Source organism: Engraulis encrasicolus, unplaced genomic scaffold (assembly GCF_034702125.1).
Source record: "Engraulis encrasicolus isolate BLACKSEA-1 unplaced genomic scaffold, IST_EnEncr_1.0 scaffold_54_np1212, whole genome shotgun sequence".
In the NCBI taxonomy this organism is placed as follows: Eukaryota; Metazoa; Chordata; class Actinopteri; order Clupeiformes; family Engraulidae; genus Engraulis; species Engraulis encrasicolus.
Genome location: NW_026945862.1, coordinates 201,404 through 208,845, shown reverse-complemented (window position 1 = coordinate 208,845; position 7,442 = coordinate 201,404).

Below are 7,442 nucleotides of genomic sequence, written 5' to 3'. Positions count from 1 at the left end.
TTTCACTTCCTCAATAAATAAGTCTCCTACAGAAACACGACCAGGTCTTGTGCCTTGTCTTTAAAATATCGCCACATTTTAGATGTCTTTGTCCGTTTATTGGGCTGATAAGTGGTCCCACTGTTACCTTCCTCTTCGTTTGACACTGACACCCTCGGACGTGCAGCCGCTGTCATTTTCTCCACTTCTGTTTTCAGCACGTAGCCTACCTCGCGGCTCGCGCAAATCACTTTTTTCATTGAGCTGATTAGTGGTGCCACTGCTACCTTCATCTTCGTCTGACACTGACACCCTCGGACTTTCAGCCTCTGCCATTTTCTTCGCTTCTGTTCAGTGTTTAGCACGTCTACCTCGCGGCTCACTCAAATCACTTTTTTTTTTCCGCAAATTACGTAAACGACGGCATGTTGAACACGCCGACTTATTTACGCAATCGACGTAATCGATTACGTCGAATAGTCGGGACAGCCCTAGTTTGTTTACGTTACTATCTATGGTTTGTATGCAAGCTGTAGTTTTTGTAGCCAGTCCTGCTCAAAGACAGCCGTTCTACGTCGCTCCTTGATGTCTACACAAACAACACACTATCGCCACCGACTGGCTGGATGTCTACTGCTATTCAACGACGTCTGGGGAAAAATAGGTCCTCCAAATGCTAAACAACAGTTAGAAGGAATATTTCGCTGCAATTTTCGGGTGAATTTATTGCTGTCTACCGCTGACCACACGATGAGTTCCATGTCTTTTCGAACGAAAGTTTAATGCCATTTTGTGATCGATTGCTTGAGTGCTCCGTTGGAGTCAATGTAAAGGTGGGGGGGCTGCCGTCTTGGATACCCAAATGCTCTGTTCAGCACCAAATGTCAAAATTGTGATGAGAACATCTCTACTTCACCCCAGAAGTCACACAAACAGGGCTAAAATAGCGAACCACCACTTTAACCCTATCCAGACTGGGGGGGGGCTAAAAGTGCCCGCACCAACTTTGATGTAGTATAATTCCTTAACGACTTACGCTATGACTACGAAACTTGGTGACTTTTCCTAACATTTAGTTGGCTACAGTTTAGTACCAAAAGATTATGTTTATCATTTTTGCCGTTGCCATGGCAACGGTTTTCTGACCGGTATGTCTGACCGAAAATCACTGATCTAAGTCTCATTATTGTTCCTTTTTCATATTTTTTTGTTATTTCCATTACCATCAGACAGCTTTGTGAGCATTAAAGTGGTCTGAAGCATATAATCATTAAAATTTAAGTGCATTACCTACATTTGATGGAAAATACATTATGGCGAGATTTTGGGTATTATAAACAGATGATGTCATAATGACGTCATAATACCAGGTAATGACACAAAAATTATGTCATTCATAGATGTCCATATGTAGATCATCTCCCCAAAGTTTGGTGGTCATACCGTATTCCGTTCATTAGTTATGAGGGGGGGGGTCAAAAGAGCCCCCCCCCCAGGCCCAGGAATGCCAAAAAAGCCCAGTCTGAATAGGGTTAAGGACCATAGGCCTCAGTGAATAAGTGTGATTTTAGGTGCTTTTTGAACGTAGACAGTGTGGGGGCTTGACGGACATGGAGAGGTAGACTGTTCCAAAGGGTGGGGGCAGCAACACAGAAGGCTCTGTCACCAAAGGTCCGTAGCCTGGAAAGAGGGATGACAATCGGTTGCTTGCTAGGGGACCTCAAAGACCTTGGTTGGGAGGGATGCTGGATGAGATCCGAGAGGTACTGGAGAGCAAGAGAATTAAGGGATTTGTAAGATAGATAGAGATTGTAGAGTCATAAACAGATAACCAAGTCATGTATCATATTCCTTAACCTTAACCTCAATAATACATCCATATGACTGATTTTATTTGGCCTTTACACATTTAAATCAACAAAGTATGCCTCGGGCAGGAGATGTACGTTTCTGGGAGAATGACCCAAAAATATCTCCAAATTGAAGACATTGAAAATGGGCTAGGCCCAACACAGCTGTTGCGCCAAATTATGTCCTTTGACGTTTTTCACTTTTAATTAACTTTAATATTTTATTATATTACGAAAGCCTCATGTGCACCTCATTATATTATTTTTTTAAATATTGAGCTGATTATGTCAGTGCATAGGTTGCAAATTTTTGGAAACATCATGAAAATATTTAAGAGAATGTCCATTAGACTACACATAACAATTTACCATGTCTGAAAATTAGGTATTCTGCAATTCATCAGTTGTGAAGTCAAAACTCATTTTGGCTGATTTTCTTCTTTTTCTTTTCTCAGATGAACACCAGACAGCTCATAATAACACAGACAAACAGCAGTGTGCCGAATGTGGAAAAGGATTTAAACGTAAAAGTGCCCTTATTATCCATAAGAGAATCCATACCGGAGAAAAGCCTTACCAGTGTACCACATGTGGAAAAGGATTCAAAAGTAAGTCTGATCTCATCAGGCACCAGCGAATCCACACTGGGGAAAAGCCTTATCAGTGTACCACATGTGGGAAAGAATTTACACTGAAAAGTACCCTCATCAACCATCAGCGAATTCATTCTGGGATAAAGCCCTATGAGTGTGCTACATGTGGAAAGGGTTTTGCAGAGAAAAGTAACCTCATCAAGCATCAGCGAATTCATTCTGGGGAAAAGCCTCATGAGTGTGCTACATGTGGAAAAGACTTTGCAATGAAACATTACCTCTTGAGGCATCAGAAAACTCATACTGGGGAATGGCCTTACCAGTGTACCACATGTGGGAAAGGATTTAAACATAAAATGGCCTTAAATATCCATAAGAGGGTCCATACTGGAGAAAAGCCTTACCAGTGTACCTCATGTGGGAAAGGATTTACAGAAAAGAGTAATCTCATCAGGCACCAGCGAATCCATACTGGAGAAAGGCCTCACCAGTGTACCACATGTGGAAAAGAATTTAAACAGAAATATTGTCTCATCCAGCATCAGAGAACTCATACTGGAGAAAGGCCTTACCAGTGAAATACATGTGGGAAAGACTTTACACAGAAAAGTACCCTCATCAAGCATCAGCAAATTCATCCTGGGGAAAAGCCTCACGTGTGCGCTACTTGTGGAAAAGGCTTTTCTCATAAAAGTAACCTCTTTACCCATCAGAGATACCATACTGGAGAAAGGCCTTACCAGTGTACCACATGTGGTAAAGGGTTTAAACAGAAAAAAGGTCTCATCAAGCATCAGGTGACTCATACTGGGGAATGGCCTTACCAGTGTGCTACATGTGGAAAATGCTTTACAGAGAAAGGTCACCTCATCAAGCATCAGATAACTCATACAGGAGAAAAGCCTCACCAGTGTATCACATGTGGGAAAGGATTTACACGAAAGAGTGATGTCATCAGGCATCAGAAAACCCATACTGGTGAAAGACCTTAGCAGTGTACTACATGTGGAAAAAGCTTTGCAGAAAAAAGGGACCTAAACAGGCATCAGAAAATTCACATTGACTAAAATGAACACCAGTGACCAATTCCTGTGTTACTCTGAAGAACAGTCACAGAGCATCTGGGTGATTGACGAATAAGGGTGTAACACAATTGTTTAAAAAAAACATTCCACTTCTTGAAAAAAAAAATTGATGGAATTATATTGTTCAAAGAATGAACTTTTTAGAGCTGTTAGTGGTCCGTGAAATTGTTTGTATGTTTGTATGTGTAAAACTCACTTGTTTAACCACCACACATGCTTGACGCCATCTAAAGCAAATTTGTTTATCTTGGTCTCAAGAGAGAAGAACAGACTAAGGATATGGATCACTGGAACCATGTCGTGTGGTCTGATGAGACCAAGATAAACAAATTTGCTTTAGATGGTGTGAAGCATATGTGGTGGTAAACAAGTGAATTTTACCAAAAAAGTGCATCATCTGGCTAGTCAAGCACGGTAGTGGGACTGACATTGTTTGGTAATGTATGAATGCAATCAACATTGGAAATCTGAGTCACACCTGAAGAAGCATGCATGTCAACATGTCAACTACAGAAGCAGATCATGATACTCTCCATAGGATTTCGTTCAAAACTCACACCCATCTATTTTAGCCAGGTGCAGACTCAAAATGTACAATTTCAATGTACTGAAAGGTTGAAACACACACCGATGACATCCCTTTTAATCTCTTTTCATTTCGAAATGAAAAAAGGAATGTAGTTGCTGCCAAAAATGGTTCTACAAAGTATTAAGCAAAGGCTGTGAATACTTTTGTAAATATGATTTATTTGTTTTTTATACATTTTCAGAGATTCATTTGTAGCATTTGGAATATGGCTGTAAGATAATAAAATGTGAAAAAAGTGAAGCTCTGTGAATACCAACTGGATTGACTGTATGTACTGTGTGTGTCTGTGTGTGTGTGTGTTATAGCTTATAAACGGCACTATTATTGTTGTTGGTTTTTTTTTTTTACCATATCACAAACTCATATCCTAGGCTTGAATTACAATATACAGTAGACTAGCCAGGAAATGGAAATGCCTATAACACTCCTCCACTACCACAATAAGTTAGATAACCCAGCATCTCCACACACATACACAATAGAATTTAGTATGCTTGCCCCTAGCATACTAATTGTTCTCCGACAGTTTATTTGCTTTCACCTCAGTCTTTGGAAATTTGAATTCATTCATACGCCAGCTTTGAATCGTGGCAGCATTTGAGAGAGGGAGACGCAATTCGAATGCCAAAATGACGACCTTAAAAAGGGCCTTGTATCTTTCGCTGGCCATGACGAGCTCAAAAAGGGCCTTGTATCTTTCGCTGGCCATCCCCTTTCGTTCGTTCGGTAAGGAGAGACCACCGGCAGGCATACGAGACCAGGGTCCTTTACTTTCAAGTCTCTTAGAGGGCTACGTTTTCAGTAATAACTCAATATTCGGAATATTCCTCAAGTTAAAATTGCAACCAATTGTGTGTGTGTGTGTGTGTGTGTGTGTGTGTGTGTGTGTGTGTGTGTGTGTGTGTGTGTCTGAGTTTGTGCGTGTGTGTGTTAGCCACAAGCATGCTAATAGCATGTTCTCTCTAGAAATGCAGTCTTATCCCATCTCACCTTATCTGATCTGATATTATCTGATCTCGTCCCACTTGATGCTTTACACCAACGCAATGAAAAACCTGAAACATAATGTCCTACAATTACCACTTTGAAATAAAAGCAACACAGCAAAGCATAAAACAAAGAATTTGCAACAGTTGTAAAGCTCATCTAGCAAATAGAAGAGAGAGAGAGAGAGAGAGAGAGAGAGAGAGAGAGAGAGAGAGAGAGAGAGAGAGAGAGAGAGAGAGAGCTTCCATAGAGAGTAATGCATCAACGGTATGAGTTTTGCGTTGTCAGTTTTCCATGCCAGCCTTTCCCCTCTTGTGTTGGCAGGGGAAGCCCTCCCCACTGATGGCAGCACAGGGCACTCTCCACTCTCCATGCAACTTTGATGGAAGACAAGACAGCCTTTCTCTCTCTCTCTCTCTCTCTCTCTACCACACCTTTGTCTCTCTTTCATTCCAACCTCTCTGTGTGTCAGCCTCTGCCCCTGACACTTTCTCTCCTTCCTCCCTGTCCTCCTCTCTCCATATCTCTTTTCCTCTATCCCTTTCTCCTCTCCCCAGTAACCTCCTCTCCCTAGTAACCCCCTCTCCTCTCCCTTCTTTACCCCACCCCTCCCCCTCTTCTGCCTCTCTCTCCCTAGTACACCCCCTCCTCTCTCTATCTCTCCATCTCTGCTGCCTGCCCTCCTCTTCTGCCTCTCATTATCTCTCCATCTCTGCTGCCTGGCCTCCCCTTGTGTTCCTGGTGGGAGGGAGCCACTCAGATTGATGGGGGCCCGCTCGCATTTGTCAGAAACGGATAAACGCCGTCCGCCCGAGTGGCGCTCGCTCCATCATCCCAGCGGAGTCTCCGCGCCATGTTGACACCCCCCCCCCCCCAACCCCAACCCCAACCCCAAACCCCCCCCAGCCCTACTAGCTTCACCCTGCCACTCTCTCCACCCTCTACACCTCAGGCAGACAGGCACGTGTTGATTGGAGGTAGAGGCAGGGAGAGGGGTGGAGGGGGGTGGGTGTGTCATGGGGAAGGGATGGAGGGGGTGGGTCATGGGGGGAGGGATGGAGGGGGTGGGTGGGGCATGGGGGGGGGGGGGGAGGGGGGTGGGTGGTGGATAGTTGGAAGCAGGGAAGCTGACAGTGGAGACAAAGGGGTCAGTTGTCCCATGCCAAGGGGCCAGAATTGGATCATCATTACATTATATATATATATATATATATATATATATATACAAACCCCAACTCCGGTGAAGTTGGGACGTTTGGTAAACAGTGAATAAAATCAAAATGCTATCATTTTCAAAACATTCAATCTATTCATTAGATGGAGAATAGTGAAAAGACAACATATTAAGTGTTAAAACCGAGAAAAAATATTGTTTTGGGGGACATATGTACTCATTTCTAATTTGATAAATCCAACACGTCTCAAAAGAGTTGGGACGGGGATCAGTGAAATTTAGTAAAACATCCAAATAAGATAAAACAACAAAGAAGAACATTTCAAAATGAATTGTACTGACGGACAATATAGGTGTCCAGGTATAAGATCATCACAGAGAGGCTGAGTCACTCAGAATTAAAGATGCAAAGGGAATAATTACCATAGTTATTACATACATTTTTGAATTCCCTTTGATTTACCACGATTGAGTGTATATAAGACATCTTTTTGTTAATAAAATCATTGTATAGGTTCATGACATCATGAAATATATATTGGCTGTAGTCTCACTCTAATTCCTGGAGTGCTAGAGCTATTGAAAATTGACCATATTAAGAATGCTTAATGCGTGCAAATGATACAGGGGTTTAACATTCTCCTAAGCACCTGAGCTCACTTGAAATAGACCCAGAAGACATGGGAAACTGTCCTTTGCTTACAGAAGTCAGCAGAAGTTGTAGAAGTCCATTCTTTTTGACAATAATAGAGCATGGCACATCCTGTGCTACAGTGAAAATGGACCATCCAACTTGTGTTAGTGCTAGCTTCAAAAGTCAGCCTCCATGATGGCATGCGGGTGCAGTAGTGCATTGGTTAAGATGTTCTCACTCATCTGTAGAGTTAAATACAGTGCTGAATGGTATAAATGGGTTTTAAACAGCATGAAAAGCCACTCAATCATTATATTTTGAAGGGAGATCTTCGATTACTGCCACATAGTAAGGTCAAATTGCATTCTCTACTATGTTTTAACAGTTTGGCTCCATCATAAGGACCAGCAGGTGATAAAATGGTGGGTTTTTGGTCAAGACCTGTCACACTGTAAGCACTACAGAAAGGAAAACATTGCAAAACATGACAAGGAATACACCCACCATTTAAGCTGGTGAAATCATGTCCAAGATAGGAATTAACACTGTTT